The 21,113-nt window shown below is 46.6% G+C and overlaps 1 pseudogene; it reads right to left on the bottom strand.

The window, feature by feature from the left end:
• Positions 1-4,231: 4,231 nt before the first annotated feature.
• On the bottom strand, positions 4,232-5,519 carry LOC123408279 (annotated as a pseudogene).
• Between the last annotated feature and the right edge of the window lie 15,594 nt (positions 5,520-21,113).

Raw genomic sequence — 21,113 nt, 5'->3', positions numbered from 1 at the left:
ATTTGCTATTTTTCATGCATTTAATGATTTTTTGAGCTAAATGACCCTGAAATTGAAAAGCGCTTCAAATGAACTCTGAAAAGACTGAAACTTGACATGGTATCATCATTTCACCCACATAGCATGTGCTAAATAGTTGGGAGGGTTACACCAAAAACTGGATGCACTTCGTGTACAAAATGGACAATCTTTTTTGAAGTATCAGGGTTCCGAACGAATACTCATCTCTTACAAATGCATTTCATTTTTTTAATAACTTAAAAATTAACAAATTTAATATAATGACAAAATACACTAATATTAAACGTCAGCAAAAAGAATGAATAAAAAATCTATTTTTAAAGTAAAGTTATTCACAAACTTGTGATTCACACAAATTTCAAAAAATAAAATAAAATTTAAACTATGTAAATTTGAAAAATACTAACACTAACAGAAACTTTTTAGTTTTTTTGACCTAAACCAAACAAATTCATTCAAAAACTATAAATAATCTAACAGTTATTCCAAATCTAAAAATAGTAACTCTCCTGTTTAAAAAACAAAACAAACCAAAAAAGAGAAAATAGACCTTTAGTCCCGGTGGGATCAACCAACCGGGACTAAAGGTCCCTTCCTGCGCAGAATTTGGGTCGTCGAAAATAGAGCTTTAGTCCCGGTTGGTGGCTACAACCGGGACTAAAGGTGCCTGCGAGTGGGCGGCCCACTTTTCGTCCTGGTTGGAGCCACTAAACGGGACTAAAGACCCTTTAGTCCCGGTTCGTAGCTCCAACCGGGACCAAAGGACCCTCCATATAAATCCCTGCGCCCTTTCCTCCCACGGTCTCTCCCATTCGATCCCCCAACGTCGACGCACCCTATCCCAACGCCATGCGGCTGCCGAATCTGTCATCGTCGTCGCCGCCCCGAAGCCGGATGCCAGCGCCACCTCCACACCCCTCCTGCCCGCCGACGATCCCCTGTTGCGTCCGTTCCTCCCATGGTGAGCTCCACCGGCCTTCTTCCCCCCTCTCTACTCGATCACCCTGGCCCCTCGCCGTGCCTGATCGAGCGCGGTGGCGCCATGGCTACCGGTCTGCCCGAGCGCGGCGGCGCGGCGCCATGGCCGCCTGCGTGCCCGAGCGCGGCGGCACAACGCCATGACTATCATGCCTAAACTATATGTGTAATTATCGTATAATTAGTTCAACATATGGTAATCTATGGGTATAATTTTCTATATCCATAAGACAAACTGTGTATTAATTGCACATATATATTCCCGTTATGTACCAAACTTAGTGCATCAATATCTCACATTCCTTGCTTAAGGTTTTACCTACCATGTGAATTTTCATGAAAGATAGAGACATAATTTAATTAATAATGACATTTAGAAAATATTGGTCAAATATGAAGGTTTAGGACCTTGTCAATTTCTAAAAAGGCATAGTGTAACGGTATGACATTTAGAAAATAATGGTCAAATATGAAGGTTTTTACCTACCATTCGATCCCACCCTATTTCCCCTCACAAATTGTTGCCATAGTGTTAGGTAGTACGATGTTCATATAGATGTTTTGAAATTGTTGCCATAGTGTTAGGTAGTACGATGTTCATATAGTGTTAGGTAGTACGATGTTCATAGTGTTAGGTAGTAGGATGTTCATAGTGTGATGGCTAGTGAGATTGATGAATTTTGTGATATGTTAGCAAGGAGTGTGTCTCAGTTTGGCACCTTCCTACACTGATATGAACCTTGCTTCTTAACTAAATCAAGAATAAAAAATATAGGATTTTGAGTTTGTTTGATTATATGGCATGAAAAACAAAGGATTTTTCCAACAAATTAGAGTGGATGCTAGATTCTATATGAAATTTTGTTTATATATACATGTTCAATTCTTTAGATATAGTGTCACGGTTGTTGTTTACACATTTACAAACATGTTTCACGGATTATAAGTTAAATTACCACATTAAAACAGGAAATGTCTAACGATGATTATTGGGAGTGTGAATATTGCCGCGACTATCGGGGTTTGTGCGACATGCCTCACCTGCGAGATGGCAGGTTCTTCAGCATCAAGCTTGACGAGACACTCGAAGCTTCTATGGTACACAACAATGACAAGTGTTTTTTCGTAATTAAGCATGACTTCTGTTTCTTTGCTTCGATGTGTAATTTCTGTTTTATACAATTCGACTAGTTCTTCCCTTACCATGTAAGAAGATATGTGTTGGAGAGGCTCGGTTTTGAAGACCACGAGAGTATGAAGACGAGGAGAGCTAACCTGAGGACTATACGTGGTCACACATTTCTGATTAAAGTAATGAATGCAGTTTATAACACAGAAATAGGGTGCCCAAATTGGGAGGATCTTTGCAAGGCATATGGATTTCAGGAGGGTATGGAAATAACCTTTGATTTTTGACCTAAAGATAATATGCGAGGTAACATCGACATTTGGGTGGATGTCGATATGCTTCTTGTTTTACCTCCTTGTAAGTTTGTCAACCATGCATATTTGCCAAGTAATTTGCATTCTATATTTAAAAATAGTTGGTGTTCATCCATATATTAAATTTGTTAAATTATAATTTACAACTTATTTCATTTCTTCGAGTGAATTATGAAAATTAATTGACACGACACACTACATGTATGGATCACATCTAACTTGGAGGAGAAGGATGTTCTTATCTAATTTCTTGTTAGTGTCCTGGTTGGTAGGGAGAACTTCCCGTATAATTTGGGAACTGGCCCAAATTTTACATTTTACATGTCACTAGTGCATAGGTTGAGGACGGATGACATTCGCCGAAATATCTTGGTAAGGGTTTGCTAATTAAGTATGCTCTACTATTGCGTAAATGGTGTTGATTACATTGCTAATTAGGTTATTATTATGTTCTTCAACAACAACTCTTTAATGATGTAGTGCCTCTGTTGATGCACGACAAAGGTCATATGAAAATTAAAAGCCCACTCAGGGCTGAGTTTGATGCTCCATACTCGATTGACATCAAATCAAAAAGGCTCCAAATTGAAGCACGGAGAGAAATAAAGAAGGATCGCAAGCCACAAGTTGGAAACCGTTGGATCTCCGTGCTTCATCACGGAGACATAGGTGTTATTCTATTTTATGACATTATACCTAGGAGCGAGGACTAGGTCTTATGAGAGACAAGTTTTTCTGGTTTATATTAACTCGACATGATCGATTAGGATGCATGATGACTATTATGATGTTTTTTCTGTTTTATGAGATTTTAACTTGATATATGATTAAGATAATGATGAGTTGTTAGATGAGTACGTAAGATGATGAAAAGTTATATGACATAATATTTGATTAAAGTGGATAGATGCGTGTGATCGGTATATGAAACCCCTAAACCCCTCCTTTCAGAAAAAAACAAAAACCCAGCGTAAGGCTGCCTTTTAGTCCCGGTTGGTCCCACCCCTGGCGCGCCCAGTCAACCACGTGAAAGGGTATTAGTCCAGGTTCGTGGGAACCCGGGACTAAAGGGGAGAGGGTAGTCTTCAGTCCCAAGTTAATAGTCCCGGTTGGTGAACCGGGACTATAGGCCCTTACCAACCGGGACTATAGCCCCGTTTTCTACTAGTGACTCTATGTTACTCTCCATTATGAGTAGTTTTAGACCTCTTCCAATGCACGGATGCTTAGATGAGGTGCTAAGTACATTAAAATGCTTAGCAACTAAACTTTCCAATGCACTGGTGCTTAGCTTTTGGTTGCTAAGCTCCCATCATTTAATTAGGTATAGACTTAGATTTGTGTTTCCACCTAGGTACACGTGCTTAGCATTGGTTCTTTAATTTAATTTTTTGCTTAGTTGATATTCTTAGCACCTGTATAAGGTGAGTTCAATTTAACCAGAGAACACATGTGCGCTAGCTAGCCACGTCTAACAAAATCATCGAACAAATCAAAAGCATGCTTATTAATTTAGCACTCATGTCTCCCATCTCCATCACAGTACATGTTCGTCCAATGATATGAATGTGAATTCTGAAACAACACAACACGCATATACTCTCTCCGTTCCTAAATATAAGTTTTTTAAGCGATTTCACTAAAGATCTACCTACGTAAAATGATTGAACCTATATTCTAAAATATTTCTATATACATCCGTATGTAGTTTACTAGTGAAATCTCTACAAAGACTTGTATTTAAGAAGAGAGGGAGTATATAAGAAAATCAGACCATCATGATCGCTTGCCTTGTTGTGTAAGGGACTGCATTTCCGAATTATTAATGATTTAATGAATCACACAATATCACTAGTTAGTTGGGTTAACATCCTTGTGTTGCGCGGTGAGCTTGGATGCATCAAGGTGCCCCAGCCTCGCTGCCCACTCAACGTTGCTGTCCAGTATCTCCTCCATGCCCTACTTGTACCTGGAACCCAGCTCCCCCAGCTTGTTCCTCTCAGGTTGCACCCTCGCCACCTCCTCGGTCCTGACGTGCGTGATCACATCAATCTCATGCAAGTTCTCGCTAGATTCCAGGCGAAGAAGAAAGAATCGATGATGCATGCTTACTCTCTGAGGAGGTCGAGGTGAGGGTACTCGCTGGCGTAGTGGTCGACGACGTCGTGGATGCTCGGGTAGGCGGCGGCGCAGAGGAAGCGGCCGGAGATTGGGGACGGCCGCTCCATGCAGAAGACGAGCGCGGCGCAGACGTCGTCCACGTGCACCAGCGGCACCGACCCCGCCACCGTCTGCAGCAGCCTCATGAACCCGAAGCGGGGCTCGTTCCCGGACACCGGCGACACGGCCACCTCCAGCGCCTCCGTGACGCGTCCCAGGAGCGTGTCGCCGGAGACGAGGCCCAAGGGCAGGGTCACCACCTCGAACACCGGGTCCTCGCCGTCGTTGTAGCTCAGCAGCTCCTTCTCCGACAAGAGCTTCGACAGCATGTACTTCTGCACGCGAATGACCATGATTTCCACTGCAAGTGCAAGTTGACATACATGGCGACCAAATTGGCTCGTGGAAGGAGAAGAAGATCGACCGGCACTTACGTCGACGTCGAAGTCCGCGCTCCGGAGAGGGTAGTCGACGTCGAACGGGGTCCAGCAGGACTCGTCGATGAACTCCTTGTACCCGCCGGCCGTGAGCGGCGAGGCGGCCGACATGGACGCGGTGTGGATGACGCGCTTCACCGTCCCGTACTCCTCGCACTGCCGGAGGATGGCGGGCACCGCGGCCACGGCCGTTCCGCGGCGCCGTCCGCGAACGGCGTGGCGATGAGGAAGACGGACCTGCACCCGGCGATGGCCGGTGCGAAGCTGGCGGGGTCGTAGAGGTCGGCCTCGAACAGCACCAGCTGCTCCGGCGCCACCCCGCCGTGGACCACCAGCCGCCGATGCCGCCTTCTGTTTCTTGGGAGTTGAGAATGGATGAACTTTGCTGTGTTAAGTTCTTCGTGGAAGTGATGAGTGACGAGCTTCGGCCCATTCCGTGAGCATTTATACGTACAGAGGATGAGAGACGGTGCATGGCATGGCGGGGAGGAAATTGCTGCGAAGTCGAGGATCGGTTCGAGGCTGCCTATGTACGGGTGGTTAGCGGTGTCATGGGTGACCTCAGGGTCAAAGCTCGCCAGGATTGGAACCTTCCGGTTTCTGATAAAACAACCTGAAACGAACACCTTCCGGTCCCAGGGCGGCGGCAGTAAACTAATCTCACCCTCCGTTTCTGGGCACCCCTAGGCGCCGGTGCGCCGGCCGAAATTTCCTGATTAACGCGCAGGTTAAAGGTCTTGATTAACGCGCAGGTTGGGTCATCGTCTTCCTTCCTCCCCGCACACAATTGGAGAGAAAAAATCGACCGTGACGCTCGTCAGCAGCCTCGTGCTCGTCCCGCGCTAGCCATATGCAGCCACCGCGTAGATCCGCCGCCGACCATGTGACGTGGATGATGGTAGCTTCGTCGATTGATGGTTGCAACACGCCGGGATTTCTAAATAGTCGCCATGGTGACTGTCGTGCTCGCCGCGGTCATCGGTTTCAGGAAAAATGAGTCACGGTTGCAACTCCACTGCGAAATGGTTGTAGCATCTGTTATCGTGGTTGAAGCTTTTTGCGATGTCGGTTGTAGCTTTTTTTTGGTGCCGATTGCAGCATTTTCTTCTGCGGGATGTATCTTCCTCGTCGTAGGTATGCTACTAGCAATGGTCTGCCTCGCAGGCCAAAAAATTCACAATCATTAATGCACTAAACATAAGCGCTCGTTGTAGTGACTAAAAATAGGCGCTGGTTTGTGATAAAAGAACCTAAAACGAACACCTTCCGGTCCCCGGGGTGGCGGCAGTAAGGGGGTGTTTGTTTACAGGGACTTTTTGGTGTAGTGACTAAAAAAATCTCTTTTAGTCCCACGTAAAACAAACAGGAGGGACTAAAAGGGGTATTTGGGACTAAAGAAAGAAGTCCCTATGGGGCGGCCTTTTTGAGACTTTTTTTATACTTTTTCCAACGGTGTCCATACTTTTAGCATGTCATTTTATAACTACTACTAGTAGATTACTAGGGTAACATGATTTTTTTATGTCATTTAATAACTATACTACTACATTACTAGGCGCCGACCGAAATTTCTTGATTACCGCGCAGGTTAAAGGTCTTGATTAACGCGCAGGTTGGGTCATCGTCTTCCTTCCTCCCCGCACACGCTTGGAGAGAGAGAGAAAAAACGACCGTGACGCTCGTCGGCAGCCTCGCGCTCGTCCCACGCTAGCGATATGCAGCTCCGCTGCGGACCGCGTAGATCCATCGCCGGCCAGACGCAACTCCACCCTCGCCCCACCCCCCGCTTGCAGCTCCAACGTGGATAATGGTAGCTTCGTCGATTGATGGTTGCAACACGCCGGGATTTCTAAATACTTGCCATGGTGACTGTCGTGCTCGCCGCGGTCATCGGTTCCAGGAAAAATGAGTCACGGTTGCAACTCCACCGCGATATGGTTGTAGCATATGTTGTCGTGGTTGAAGCTTTTTTGCGATGTCGGTTGTAGCTTTTTTTTGTTGCCGATTGCAGCATTTTCTTCTGCGGAATGCATCTTCCTCGTCGTCAGTAGCAGTCGTCTGCCTCGCCGGCCAAAAAATTCACAATCGTTAATGCACTAAAAATAGGCGTTGGTTGTAGCTTTTTCACGAGCGATTGCAACTCTCGCGCATGATGTTGCCGCTTCCACGGCTCATTGCCGGTCGTCGCAGCCCCGATGCTCACCATCACTGTCCAGAACTTCACCTTTGCCGCTTGCAGAAAAATGGTCAGTGAGTTGTAGCTTTTCTCTTCCGCGGGATGCATCTTCACGGTTGCATGAAGCAAAACACACGCCTGTTGTAGCCAGACGAGAAGCCGCTTGTAGCAATTTGTGATGCTGGTTGTAGCTCGCACCTCCGGTGATGTCCTCTCCCATCACATCCCCATGTCAGATGCACGCCATCGTCGCAGCTTCTCATGCTTTGGGTGTTCCACGTCGTCGTAGTTATGCAACTCGTTCACCGGAGCTAGCAAAACTGCTGGAGCTGGAAATCGCCGGCTCGTGCGGTGGACGACGATCTTACCAACGAGATAAATGCAGACGGAAACGGTGACCTTGCCGGCGAGATTGGGTTGCAACAGATATGGACGACGCATGCATCACCTCACAAGGATTAACTGGCTGGAGGTTGAAGAAAGAGAAAAGGAAAAAACAGACGCGCATGCCTCATCATTTACACATGTCTCGCGTGGAACAAAGGGGGTGTTTGGTTACAGGGACTCATTAGGGATTATAACTTATAAGTCCCTTTAAGTCCCGTCTAAATCAAACAGGAGGGACTTATAGGGACTTAAAGTGGGCATTTGGAAATGTGCCCTAGAGGCAATAATAAAATGGTTATTATCATATTTCCTTGTTCATGATAATCGCCTATTGTTCATGCTATAATTGTATTAACAGGAAACAGTAATACATGTGTGAATAAATAGATCACAATGTGTCCCTAGCAAGCCTCTAGTTGGCTAGCTCGTTAGTCAATAGATGATCATGGTTTCCTGATCATGGGCATTAGATGTCATTGATAACGGGATCACATCATTGGGAGAATGATGTGATGGACAAGACCCAATCCTAAGCCTAGCACTAGATCGTATTGTTCGTATGCTAACGCTTTTCTAATGTCAAGTATCTTTTCCTTCAACCGTGAGATTGTGCAACTCCCGGATACCGTAGGAGTGCTTTGGGTGTATCAAACGTCACAACGTAACTGGGTGACTATAAAGGTGCACTACGGGTATCTCCGAAAGTGTCTGTTGGGTTGGTACGAATCGAGATCGGGATTTGTCACTCCGTGTGACGGAGAGGTATCTCTGGGCCCACTCGGTAGAACATCATCATGAGCTCAATGTGACTAAGGAGTTAGTCACACGATGACGTGCTACAGAACGAGTAAAGAGACTTACCGGTAACGAGATTGAACAAGGTATAGGTATACCGACGATCGAATCTCGGGCAAGTTCTATACCGACAGACAAAGGGAATCGTATACGGGATTGATTGAATCCTTGACATCGTGGTTCATCCGATGAGATCATCGTGGAGCAAGTGGGAGCCACCATGGGTATCCAGACCCCGCTGATGGTTATTGGCCAGAGAGGTGTCTCGGTCATGTCTGCGTGTCTCCCGAACCCGTAGGGTCTACACACTTAAGGTTCGATGACGCTAGGGTTATAGGGAATTGTTATACGAGGTTACCGAAAGTTGTTCGGAGTCCTGGATGAGATCCCGGGCGTCACGAGGAGCTCCGGAATGATCCGGATGTAAAGATTGATATATAGGACGGATGGTTTCGGACACCGGAAGTGTTTCGGGCGTCACCCGTAACGTACCGGGACCACCGGGACCACCGGAGGTGGCCCCGGGGGTCCACCGAAGGGGGGAAACGACCCCGAGAGGCTAGATGGGCTAAGTGCAGGAGGGAACCAGCCCCTAGGTGGGCTGGTGCGCCTCCCACACACAGCCCAATGCGCAAGTGGTGGGGAGAGGGGGCAACCCCAGGCGCAGGTGGGCCTTAGGCCCACCAGGTGGTGCGCCACACCCCCTCCCACCCTAGCCGCCGCCCCCCTCTCGCATCTGGTGGCCGCCGGCCCCTAGGGAGGGAACCCTAGGGGTGGCGCAGCCCTCCCCCCTCCTCCTATAAATAGAGAGGGGTTTTGGCCATTGAGACACACGGTTTTCCCTCTCTCTCGGCGCAGCCCTGCTCTTCCTCCTCCTCCTCTCCGCCGGTGCTTGGCGAAGCCCTGCCGGGAGACCTCGTCTCTCCATCGACACCATGCCGTCGTGTTGCTGGACTTCTTCCCCAACCTCTCCCTCCTCCTTGCTGGATCAACGTGCGGGAGACGTCACCGGGCTGCACGTGTGTTGAACGCGGAGGTGCCGTTGTTCGGCACTAGATCGGAATCGCTACGAGTACGACTCCATCAACCGCGTTCTAGCAACGCTTCCGCTTAGCGATCTTCAAAGGTATGAAGATGCTCTTACCCCTCTCTCGTTGCTGGTCTCTCCATAGGAAGATCTAAACATGCGTAGGAAAATTTTGAATTTATGCTACGTTACCCAACAGTGGCATCCGAGCCAGGTTTTCTATGCGTAGATTCTATGCACGAGTAGAACACAAAAGTTGTGGGCGATGATTTGTCAATTTGCTTGCCGCTACTAGTCTTATTGTTTTCCGGCGGTATTGTGGGATGAAGCGGCCCGGACCGACTTTACACGTACGCTTACGTGAGACTGGTTCCACCGACAGACATGCACATCGTGCATAAAGGTGGCTAGCGGGTGTCTGTCTCTCCTACTCTAGTCGGATTGGATTTGATGAAAAGGGTACTTATGAAGGGTGAATAGCTTTGGCATATCATCGTTGTGGCTGTCACGTAGGTAAGAAGGCGTTCTTGCTAGAAACCCAAATCAGCCACGTAAAACTTGCAACAACAATTAGAGGACGTCTAACTTGTTTTTGCAGGGTTTGACATGTGATGTGATATGGCCAAAGTTGTGATGTTGCATGTATGATGTATGAGATGATCATGTTATTGTAATATGTTTCACGACTTGCATGTCGATGAGTATGACAACCGGCAGGAGCCATAGGACTTGTCTTAATTTATTGTATGAGATGCAACGCCATGTGCTTACTACTTTTAGTTCATTGCTAACGGTTAGCTATAGTAGTAGTGATAGTAGTAGTTGGCGTGACGACTTCACGGAGACACGATGATGGAGATCATGATGATGGAGATCATGGTGTCACGCCGGTGACGATGATGATCATGCGATGCCTGAAGATGGAGATCGAAAGAGCAAAGATGATAATGGCCATATCATGTCACTATATGATTGCATTGTGATGTTTATCATGTTTTACATCTTATTGCTTAAAACGACGGTAGCATAATAAGATGATCCCTCTTAAAATTTCGAGAACGTATTCCCCTAAGTGTGCACCGTTGCGAAGGTTCGTTGTCTCGAAGCACCACGTGATGATCGGGTGTGATAGATTCTAACGTTCGCATACAACGGGTGTAAGCCAGATTTACACACGCGAAACACCTAGGTTGACTCGACGAGCTTAGCATGTACAGACATGACCTCGAATACAAGAGACCGAAAGGTCGAACATGAGTCGTATGGTTGAATAGATCAGCATGAAGTTGCTCACCATGGTGACTAGTCCGTCTCACGTGATGATCGGACACGGGTTAGTCAACATGGATCATGTATCACTTAGATGACTAGAGGGATGTCGATTTAAGTGGGAGTTCATACTTAATTTGATTAAATGAACTTAATTGTCATGAACTTAGTCTAAAAGTTGTCTTTATAAATATTGTAGATGTCCAACGTCAACCTCAACTTCAACGCATTCCTAGAGAAAAACAAGCTGAAAGATGATGGTAGCAACTATGCGGACTGGGTTCGCAACTTGAAGCTCATCCTTGAAGCAGCTAAAAAGGCTTATGTCCTTAATGCGCCGCTAGGTGACCCTCCCGCTCCCGTAGCAGCCCAGGACATTCTGAACGTCTGGCAAACATGGAGTGATGACTACTCTCTGGTCAGGTGTGACATGTTATACAGTTTAGAAACGGGGCTCCAAAGGCGTTTTGAGCAACACGGGGCATATGAGATGTTCCAGGAGCTGAAGCTAGTTTTTCAAGCTCATGCCCGTGTCGAGAGATATGAAGTCTCCGACAAGTTCTTTAGCTGTAAGATGGAGGAGAACAGTTCTGTCAGTGAGCACATACTCAAAATGTCTGGGCTACACGGTCGTCTGACTTCACTTGGAGTCGAACTTCCGGATGATGCTATAATTGACAGAATCCTCCAGTCTCTCCCACCAAGCTACAAAGGCTTTGTGCTTAACTACAACATGCAAGGGATGGAGAAGACCATTCCCAAGTTGTAATCGATGCTCAAGTCTGCAGAAGTAGAAATCAAGAAAGAGCATCAAGTGTTGATGGTTAACAAGACCACTAGTTTCAAGAAAGGCAGGGGTAAGAAGAACTTCAAGAAAGACGGCAAAGCTGTTGCTGCACCCGGTAAGCCAGATGCCGGGAAGAAGAAAAAGAACGGACCCAAGCCTGAGACTGAGTGCTTCTATTGCAAGGGAAAGGGTCACTGGAAGCGAAACTGCCCCAAATACTTAGCGGACAAGAAGGCCGGCAACGTTAAAGGTATATGTGATATACATGTTATTGATGTGTACCTTACCAGCGCTCGTAGTAGCTCCTGGGTATTTGATACCGGTGCTGTTGCTCACATTTGCAAATCAAAGCAGGAACTGCGGAATAAGCGGAGATTGGCCAAGGACGAGATGACGATGCGCGTCGGGAATGGTTCAAAGGTCGATGTGATCGCCGTCGGCACGCTACCTCTACATCTACCGTCGGGATTAGTTTTAAACCTTAATAATTGTTATTTAGTACCATCTTTAAGCATGAACATTGTAGCAGGGTCTTGCTTGATGCGAGACGGCTACTCATTTAAGTCAGAGAATAATGGTTGTTCTATTTATATGAGTGATATGTTTTATGGTCATGCTCCGCTGGTGAATGGTTTATTCTTGATGAATCTCGATCGTGATGTTACACACATTCATAGTGTGAGTACCAAAAGATGCAAAGTTGATAATGATAGTCCCACATACTTGTGGCACTGCCGCCTTGGTCATATCGGCGTTAAGCGCATGAAGAAGCTCCATACTGATGGACTATTAGAGTCTCTTGACTTTGAATCATTTGACACATGCGAACCGTGCCTCATGGGCAAGATGACTAAGACTCCATTCTTAGGAATAATGGAGAGAGCAACCGACTTATTGGAAATAATACATACTGATGTGTGTGGTCCAATGAACGTTGAAGCTCGCGGTGGTTATCGTTATGTTCTCACTCTCACCGATGATTTGAGTAGGTATGGGTATATCTACTTGATAAAGCAAAAATCTGAGACGTTTGAAAAGTTCAAGGAATTTCAGAGTGAGGTTGAGAATCAACGTGACAGAAAAATTAAATGTCTACGATCTGATCGTGGAGGAGAATATTTGAGTCACGAGTTTGGCACACACCTAAGGAAGTGTGGAATCGTTTCACAACTGACGCCGCCTGGCACACCACAGCGCAACGGAGTGTCTGAACGTCGTAATCACACTTTATTAGATATGGTACGATCTATGATGTCTCTCACCGACTTACCGCTATCATTTTGGGGATACGCATTAGAAACTGCAGCATTCACTTTAAATAGGGCACCGTCTAAATCTGTTGAGACGACACCGTATGAACTATGGTTTGGCAAGAAACCTAAGTTGTCGTTTCTTAAAGTTTGGGGCTACGATGCTTATGTGAAGAAACTTCAACCAGAAAAGCTCGAACCCAAAGCGGAGAAATGCGTATTCATAGGATACCCTAAGGAAACTATTGGGTATACCTTCTATCTTAGATCCGAAGGTAAAACCTTTGTTGCCAAGAACTGATCCTTTCTAGAGAAAGAGTTTCTCTCGAAAGAAGTAAGTGGGAGGAAGGTAGAACTTGATGAGGTAATTACACCCCCTCTCGAACAGGAAAGTAGCGCAGCGCGGGAAGTTGTTCCTGTGGCGCCTACACCGACTGAAGAGGAAGTTAATGATGATGATCATGAAGCTTCGGATCAAGTTACTACTGAACCGCGAAGGTCCACAAGGGCACGCTCCGCACCAGAGTGGTACGGCAACCCTGTGATGGAAATCATGTTGTTAGACAATGGTGAACCTTCGAACTATGAAGAAGCGATGGCGGGCCCGGATTCCAACAAATGGCTTGAGGCCATGAAATCCGAGATAGGATCCATTTATGAGAACAAAGTATGGACTTTGGTGGACTTGCCCGATGACCGGCGAGCCATAGAAAATAAATGGATCTTCAAGAAGAAGACTGATGCAAACGGTAATGTAACCGTTTACAAAGCTCGACTTGTCGCAAAGGGTTTTTGACAAATTCAAGGAGTTGACTACGAAGAGACTTTCTCTCCCGTAGCGAAGCTGAAATCAGTTCGAATCATGTTAGCAATTGCCGCCTTTTATGATTATGAAATTTGGCAAATGGACGTCAAAACAGCGTTCCTTAACGGGAACCTTAAGGAAGAGTTGTATATGATGCAACCAGAAGGTTTTGTCGACCCTAAGGGTGCTAACAAAGTGTGCAAGCTCCAGCGCTCCATCTATGGGCTGGTGCAAGCATCTCGGAGTTGGAACATTCGCTTTAATGAGGTGATTAAAGCGTTTGGGTTCATACAGGTTTACGGAGAAGCCTGTCTGTACAAGAAAGTGAGTGGGAGCTCTGTAGCTTTCCTCATACTGTATGTGGATGACATATTATTGATGGGGAATAATATAGAGATGTTGGAGAGCATAAAGGCCTATTTGAACAAGAGTTTTTCAATGAAGGACCTTGGAGAAGCTGCATACATATTAGGCATCAAGATCTATAGAGATAGATCAAGACGCCTCATAGGTCTTTCGCAAAGTACATACCTTGACAAGATATTGAAGAAGTTCAATATGGAAAACTCAAAGAAAGGGTTCTTGCCAGTTTTGCAAGGTATGAGATTGAGTAAGACTCAGTCGCCGACCACGGCAGCAGATAGAGAGAAGATGAGTTCTGTCCCCTACGCTTCAGCCGTGGGCTCTCTAATGTATGCCATGCTGTGTACCAGACCTGATATAAACCTTGCCATAAGTTTGGTAGGGAGGTACCAAAGTGATCCCGGTACGGAACACTGGACAGCGGTCAAGAATATCCTTAAGTACCTGAAAAGAACTAAGGAAATGTTTCTCGTTTATGGAGGTGACGAAGAGCTCGTCGTAAAGGGTTACGTCGACGCTAGCTTCGACACAGATCCGGATGACTCTAAGTCACAGACCGGATACGTATATGTGTTGAATGGTGGGGCAGTGAGCTGGTGCAGCAGCAAGCAAGAAGTCGTGGCAGCATCTACATGTGAAGCGGAGTACATAGCTGCTTCAGAAGCGGCTCATGAAGGAATTTGGATGAAGGAGCTCATCACCGACCTTGGAGTGGTTCCAAGCGCGTCGGGTCCTATGACACTCTTCTGTGATAACACTAGAGCCATTGCCATAGCCAAGAAGCCCAGGTTTCACCGGAAGACGAAGGACATCAAGCGCCGCTACAACTCCATCCAGGACCATGTCCAGAGTGGAGTGATAGATATTTGTAAAGTACACACGGAACTGAATATTGCAGACCCGTTGACTAAACCTCTTCCACGAGCAAAACATGATCAACACCATAATGCTATGGGTGTTCGATACATCACAATGTAACTAGATTATTGAATCTAGTGCAAGTGGGAGACTGTTGGAAATATGCCCTAGAGGCAATAATAAAATGGTTATTATCATATTTCCTTGTTCATGATAATCGTCTATTGTTCATGCTATAATTGTATTAACAGGAAACAGTAATACATGTGTGAATAAATAGATCACAATGTGTCCCTAGCAAGCCTCTAGTTGGCTAGCTCGTTAGTCAATAGATGATCATGGTTTCCTGATCATGGGCATTAGATGTCATTGATAACGGGATCACATCATTGGGAGAATGATGTGATGGACAAGACCCAATCCTAAGCCTAGCACTAGATCGTATTGTTCGTATGCTAACGCTTTTCTAATGTGAAGTATCTTTTCCTTCAACCGTGAGATTGTGCAACTCCCGGATACCGTAGGAGTGCTTTGGGTGTATCAAACGTCACAACGTAACTGGGTGACTATAAAGGTGCACTACGGGTATCTCCGAAAGTGTCTGTTGGGTTGGTACGAATCGAGATCGGGATTTGTCACTCCGTGTGACGGAGAGGTATCTCTGGGCCCACTCGGTAGAACATCATCATGAGCTCAATGTGACTAAGGAGTTAGTCACACGATGACGTGCTACGGAACGAGTAAAGAGACTTACCGGTAACGAGATTGAACAAGGTATAGGTATACCGACGATCGAATCTCGGGCAAGTTCTATACCGACAGACAAAGGGAATCGTATACGGGATTGATTGAATCCTTGACATCGTGGTTCACCCAATGAGATCATCGTGGAGAAAGTGGGAGCCACCATGGGTATCCAGACCCCGCTGATGGTTATTGGCCAGAGAGGTGTCTCGGTCATGTTTGCCTGTCTCCCGAACCCGTAGGGTCTACACACTTAAGGTTCGATGACGCTAGGGTTATAGGGAATTGTTATACGAGGTTACCGAAAGTTGTTCGGAGTCCCGGATGAGATCCCGGACGTCGCGAGGAGCTCCGGAATGGTCCGGAGGTAAAGATTGATATATAGGACGGATGGTTTCGGACACCGGAAGTGTTTCGGGCGTCACCGGCAACGTACCGGGACCACGAGAGGTGGCCCCGGGGGTCCACCGAAGGGGGGCAACGACCCCGAGAGGCTAGATGGGCTAAGTGCGGGAGGGAACCAGCCCCTAGGTGGGTTGGTGCACCTCCCACACACAGCCCAATGCGCAAGTGGTGGGGAGAGGGGGCAACCCTAGGCGCAGGTGGGCCTTAGGCCCACCAGGTGGTGCGCCACACCCCCTCCCACCCCAGCCGCCGCCCCCTCTCGCATCTGGTGGCCGTCGGCCCCTAGGGAGGGAACCCTAGGGGTGGCGCAGCCCTCCCCCTCCTCCTATAAATAGAGAGGGGTTTTGGCCATTGAGACACACGGTTTTCCCTCTCTCTCGGCGCAGCCCTGCTCTTCCTCCTCCTCCTCTCCGCCGGTGCTTGGCGAAGCCCTGCCGGGAGACCTCGTCTCTCCATCAACACCACGCCGTCGTGTTGCTGGACTTCTTCCCCAACCTCTCCCTCCTCCTTGCTGGATCAAGGTGCGGGAGACGTCACCGGGCTGCACGTGTGTTAAACGCGGAGGTGCCGTTGTTCGGCACTAGATCGGAATAGCTACGAGTACGACTCCATCAACCGCATTCTAGCAACGCTTCCGCTTAGCGAACTTCAATGGTATGAAGATGCTCTTACCCCTCTCTCGTTGCTGGTCTCTCCATAGGAAGATCTGAACATGCGTAGGAAAATTTTGAATTTATGCTACGTTACCCAACATTTTAGTCCATGTTAAGTCCTAGGAACCAAACATGTAGGAACTTTTTAGGGACTTAGGACTTATAAGTTGGGACTGAAAAAAGTCTTAGGACTTATGAACCAAACAGGGCCGAAGTGTCTAGTGGGCGCGTGAGCCAGGCTGGCGTTGGAGCCGGTCGAAAGTTCAACCAGACTGCCGGCTCCAAACGTTTTCCTTTCTAGAAGGTGTTCCGACGCTTGGTTGGTTTTAATCGCGCTGTTGTGCGCACACCTCTATGGGTCGAGTGGTTTGTAGCAAGTGTATGTATTTGCATGTGCATTCCTCTTCCTCTTATTTCTTTTTCTTTGACAAAAGACATCGATGATGTTGAAATTAGTAGTGGGCCTTAGGTCCATAAGAGAATTTCAGAAAATCTCCAAGGGCCCATGTAGGTGGTGGCATAACAAGGTGGTGGTGGGAAGTTTAGTCCCACCCCGCTAGTGGAGAAGAAGTTGGACCCCTTTATAAGGGTCTCTCTTCCACATGCTATTGGAGAGTGAGAAGAGAAGGGGCCCTCGCGCACTCCTCCTCCGCCGCCCGCCTCGCCACATCGTGGCGCGGCGCGGTCGAGAATCAAATCACATCTGCCTCACGCGCTCGTTCCCTTGCTGTTGCTACCGTCGGCGACTCCATCCCGTCCGCTGCGTACACGGTCGACGGCAGAGCAGGCCTCCGAAACCCTGCCTCTCCGGTTCCTGTACGGGGAAGAGGGGCGATTAGGTTTTTGGGGAGCGATCACACGGCTGCTCGCCTTCGTCCGTCTACGTCCGCGTCGTCTCCGTCATCACCATGTCTACCGACGCCGACCGTGGTGCCGTCGATAAGGTCGAGGCCGACAAGAAGACCGCCGAGGATGCCGCTGCCGCCACCCCCGCGGGGGCTTCTGCATGGCCTACTGGAGGGTATAACGTGCTTATCCCTCTCCTGATTACTTCCGTCTTAGCATTACTAGCATCATGTGACTGTTTGCGTAGTACGTGCCTGTTTAGATTAATATCAGTATGTGCTTAATTCTGTCAATGCCATGCTAGTCATCTATTTATGGCTTAAATTAGTCGAAAAATTGCCTATTTACTCAGCAATCCAAAAACCTAATTTGTGTAGGAATTTTTCGGCAAGTGGCTTTGATGCCGCACTGAAACCGGATAAGTTTACCGGTACGTACTTTAAGCGTTGGCAGACAAATACCACTTTATGGCTCACGGCTATGAATGTGTTCTGGGTCACCGGTGTCTGCACGGGAACGATTGCTCCTGAACAGGAGAAGGCGTTCAGTGAGGCCACCGTTGTGTTTCTCGGAGCAGTGCTTAGCGTGATTGGTCATAAACTGGTCGACGCATATTTACATGTGCGTGTCGCCAAGGACTTGTGGGAGGCGCTCGAATCTAAGTTCAGGGCCACCGATGCTGGGAGCGAGATGTATGTTATGGAGCACTTCCATGATTAGAAAATGGTCGAGAACCATTCTGTATTGGAACAAACTCATGAGATAATATGCATTGCTAAAGAACTTGAGGTTCTGAAGTGCGATTTACCGGGCAATTTTGTTGCGGGGTGTATAATCGCTAAGCTCCCTAATTCCTGGAGGAACTTTGCTACTACTCTGAAACATCAGAGGCATGAATTCTCAGTAGAGGACATCATTGGCCATCTGAGTGTTGAACAGAACTCGAGAGCAAAGGACTCGCATGGAAAAACGGTGGAAGGTTCTTCTGTTGCCAATATGGTACATAAGAGGAATTTCAATTCCCAGAAGCCTAAGGGGAAGAATTCTGTCCAACAGAATACCGACTTTAAGAAGAAGGGTAAGAAGCCCTTCAAGAAGAACAAGAAGGGAGATGGCTGCTTCAATTGTGGTACCGAGGAACATTGGGCCAACAAGTGCCCAAACAAGTACAAGAAGCCAGGGCAGGACTCCAAGACTGCCAATATGATTGTGAGCAACAATGAAAGTGGTGCATCTGGGTACGGTAATTTGTTTACTGTATTTTCGGTTTGTCAATCTACCGATTGGTGGGTGGACACAGGTGCAAATATTCATGTGTGTGCTGACATCTCATTGTTCTCTTCTTACCAGGTCACAGGTCGAGGGTCCGTATTGATGGGGAATGGAGCGACTGCTTCTGTTCTTGGTGTTGGCACGGTCGATATGAAGTTTACTTCGGGAAGGATCGTGCAGTTGAAGAACGTGCAACATGTCCCCGCCATCAAGAAGAATCTCGTTAGTGGCTCACTTTTGTGTAGAGAAGGGTTTAAGTTGGTCTTTGAGTCTAATAAAGTAGTTGTTACGAAATATGGACTTTTTGTTGGAAAAGGTTATGAGTGCAGAGGTCTGTTCCGCCTTTCCCTCGCAAATTTTTGTAGTAAAGTCGTGAACAATATTCATTCGAGTGTTAATGAATCTGAAGTTTGGCATTCACGTCTTTCTCACATAAGTTTCGGTGTTATGTCGCGGCTAGCAAAACTGAATTTAATCCCGACTTTCACTTTATACAAAGGTTCTAAGTGCCATTCATGCGTACAAGCAAAGCAACCTCGCAAGCCTCACAAGGCTGCAGAGGAGAGACACTTGGCACTACTAGAACTCATACATTCTGATATTTGTGAGACGAATGGTGTGTTGACTAAAGGTGGAAAGAAATATTTCATGACATTGATAGATGATTCCACTAGATATTGCTATGTATATCTGTTAAATACTAAAGATGAGGCTCTACACTACTTTAAAATCTATAAGGCAGAAGTTGAGAATCAACTTGAAAAGAAAATTAAACGAGTCCGGTCTGATCGTGGTGGAGAGTACTACTCAAACGAACTTGATTCATTTTGTGCGGAACACAACATTATTCATGAGAGGACGCCTCCCTATTCACCCCAGTCAAACGGGGTTGCCGAGCAAAAAAACCGTACTCTAACTGATTTGGTCAACATCATGTTAGATACATCGGGTTTATCCAAGGCATGGTGGAGGGAGGATATATTGACCCCGTGTCATGTCCTGAATAAGGTTCCTACAAAAGATAATGAGTTCACTCCCTACGAGGAGTGGTCGAAGAGAAGGACGACGCTCTCGTACTTACGTACTTGAGGCTGCTTGGCGAAAGTCAATGTACCGATCCCCAAGAAGCGTAAGCTTGGACCAAAGACCGTGGACTGCGTTAATTTGGGATACACTAAGAATAGCGTAGGCTATAGATTTCTAGTAGTGAAATCTGAGGTACCTGATGTGAAGGTCGGTACAATAATGGAGACGAGGGATGCTACATTCTTTGAGGATATATTTCCCATGAGAGATATGCAAAGCACTTCTAGACAGGAATCTGAGATAACTCCCGAGCCTACCATTCCTATAGAATATTATGAACAAACACATGATAATAATCCTGAGGAGGATGATGAGGAAACCCTTGATAGGGGCAAGAGACAAAGGACTGCAAAGATCTTTGGTGATGATTTCTTCGCATACCTCGTGGATGATAATCCCACTTCTATTTCAGAAGCGTATGCTTCTCCAGATGCTGATTACTGGAAAGCCGTGGTCCGTAGCAAGATGGATTCCATCATGGCTAATGGGACATGGGAAATTACTGATCGTCCATATGGTTGCAAACCATTGGGATGCAAGTGGGTGTTCAAAAGGAAGCTTAGGCCCGATGGTACGATTGAAAAGTACAAGGCTAGGCTTGTGGCCAAGGGCTATGCCCAGAAAGAAGAAGAAGATTTCTTCGATACTTATTCACCTGTGGCTAGACTGACCACCATTCGAGTACTAATCTCATTGGCGGCCTCTCATGGTCTTCTCGTTCATCAAATGGACGTTAAGACGGATTTCCTGAATGGAGAGCTAAATGAGGAAATCTATATGCAACAGCCAGCTTTGTGATAGAAGGTCAGGAACAAAAGGTGTGTAAGTTGCTGAAATCTTTATATGGTCTGAGACAAGCACCTAAGCAATGGCATGAGAAGTTTAATACAACTCTGACATCTGTTGGCTTCGTTGTTAATGAAGCTGAAAAATGTGTATACTATCGCCATGGTGGGGGCGAAGGAGTTATATTGTGCTTGTATGTTGATGACATACTGATATTTGGAACCAACCTCAAAGTAATTGAGGAGGTTAAGTCTTTTCTGTCTCAAAACTTTGAGATGAAGGACCTTGGGGTGGCTGATGTTATCTTGAACATCAAGCTTTTGAGAGATGATGAGGGTGGGATTACACTTCTGCAATCCCACTATGTTGAGAAGATTTTCAGTCGCTTTGGATATCAGACTGCAAAATTTCTCAAACACCATATGATCCTAGTGTGCTTATTCGAAAGTTTAAAGGCACAACTATAGATCAATTGAGATTCTCTCAAATTATCGGTTCGCTTATGTACCTAGCTAGCGCAACGAGGCCTGACATCGCATTTGCTGTGAGCAAACTTAGCCAGTTT

The sequence above is a fragment of the Hordeum vulgare genome, chromosome 7H, assembly GCF_904849725.1.
Source record: "Hordeum vulgare subsp. vulgare chromosome 7H, MorexV3_pseudomolecules_assembly, whole genome shotgun sequence".
In the NCBI taxonomy this organism is placed as follows: Eukaryota; Viridiplantae; Streptophyta; class Magnoliopsida; order Poales; family Poaceae; genus Hordeum; species Hordeum vulgare.
Note: the sequence above shows the minus strand (reverse complement) of the source record. Positions and strands in the feature narration are given on the sequence as shown.